The sequence below is a fragment of the Tupaia chinensis genome, unplaced genomic scaffold (assembly GCF_000334495.1).
Source record: "Tupaia chinensis unplaced genomic scaffold, TupChi_1.0 Scaffold000610_1, whole genome shotgun sequence".
Lineage (NCBI taxonomy): Eukaryota > Metazoa > Chordata > Mammalia > Scandentia > Tupaiidae > Tupaia > Tupaia belangeri.
The window spans coordinates 3,401,436-3,403,302 of NW_006160129.1; the positions used below are offsets into that span (position 1 = coordinate 3,401,436).

At 48.7% G+C, this 1,867-nt stretch overlaps 1 protein-coding gene across 1 annotated transcript in view; it reads right to left on the reverse strand.

Moving 5' to 3' along the window:
* LOC102467684 (plexin-A4) overlaps positions 1 to 1,867 on the reverse strand; it is a gene marked incomplete at its 5' end in the record, with an annotated part of 128,583 nt that overhangs the window by 43,929 nt on the left and 82,787 nt on the right. The gene's annotated exons all lie outside the window — the stretch shown is intronic.

Here is a 1,867-nt window from a genome sequence, read left to right on the forward strand (position 1 = left end):
GGCAGTCACAGGCAGCTGGCACATAGCTGATCCCAAGATGCCAAAACGGTCCTATTTCAAAGGCTTCCACAGCTCCTGTGAACCTGTTTAGTGTTTCATTTGCAGCAACAGAAAGCTCCTCCTGGATTCTAACTTGCACCATTCATGCTTCACCCAAGCCCACTTAATTAAAGTTGTGGTGTTATGGCCAAAGGACACTTTTGGTTGCATCAAAAAATACATTCAAACATGCACTAAGCATGTGGTCAGCTTCAGGGAGAAACTAGCCCATCCAGGTACGGTTTGGATAAAGTTTAAAGCTGCAGTTGCCAGAAAATACTCACAACACAAATCCCAGGGCAGTTGGGCAGCTGCCAGCACAAAGCGAAGCTGAGAAGAGCAAGGACGGAAGACGAGAGGAAGGAGGAGGCAGCCAGGGGCAAAAGAAGAATGAAGATAGGGAGAGCGGAGTGGGTGAGAGCGTGTGGGAGTGCGGATGGAAAACAAGAGGAGGAGACACAGACAGAGCGAGACCACGCCGGGAAATTGTCGGTGGGAGCTCTGGCAGGCAGTGGCAACCCTAGAATTATGCCGGTGGGTGGCTGCGTGGTGAAAGTAAAACAAAAATCAGAACGCTCTACCTTGCTGTTTCCAAAGCTGTACGATTGCTCCACTATGCAGCAACCTTTAGCAGCTGTGCGGGTGAATGCCCACTGCACCAGGAAAAAGCCTCCGGTAAACACTTCTGAGAGCCAAGTCTATACACAGGACCTGGTGGGGCCGCTGAGGCCCTGCCACAGACCCGAGACCAAGGACAGAAGTCAGGGATAGGCAGACAGAGGTCGAGGGAGACTGGAGGTCCAGGCAGAGGGCTGGACTACTGACTGGACGTGGGAGTATTCCAACTGCAGATACGCCATGGCTAAAGACATTGGAATAACTTAGGCTACAGGAGAAATGGCTTTGAATACACAGAAAGCTCAGTGAAGCCTAGACAGATGAGGGAGTCTGTATTTACCGTAAGTCCAAAGTTACATCTTTACAAGTGGTCTTTTAGGTTTCAGGAGTGTCAAGTGCTGGGCCCTGGGCCCATCCAGAGCCTATAGCAGGATTTTAGGCATGCACGCACATGCATCCAGTGTGAGTTTTAACCCTCTGGGTCTGAGACTTGAACTACAATCAACTACATGGAAGTCCAGCAATGTAACCATTATGGCACCTCCTAGTCCCTCCACTGTAATTCTTCTCTAGTAGACCCGTCAGAGGTCATTTAGACCATGCCGAGTCTTCATCTAAGCCAGATCTTGAACTGGGAGACTCTGTAGCCTCACCTTGCCTGTGGTCCACAAGTAGCACCCATGGGAGCCTGGCTGGAAATGGAGATGCTCAGGTTTTACACAGACCCATTGAACAGAAATTGCATTCAGAGCCTACACCTTTGCTGGCCTGCACCAAGTAAGCTGTTGCTTGTATTCAGCTGATGCTTCTAAAACTGCAATACACATCAAATCCCTTAGGCCTCTTGTTAAAGTTCAAGATCTGGCTCAGATGAAGACTCGGCATAGTCTAAATGACCTCTGAAGGGTCTATGAGAGAAGAATTACAATGGAGGGACTAGGAGGTGGCATAATAGTTACATTGCTGGACTCCCATGTAGTTGATTGTAGTTCAAGTCTCAGGCCCAGAGGGTTAAAACTCACACTGGGTGCATGTGCGTGCATGCCTAAAATCCTGAGAGGAAAATGGAGAAGGGACTGTAGCATGGCCATCTCCCTTGGGGGGTGATTTCTCGCTTTCTGTTTCTCTGGCAAGTCTATGTGCCCTAGCAAAAATCCCTTTTACTAAAAAAAAAAAAAAAAAAAAAACCCACAACAACCAACCCCAACCC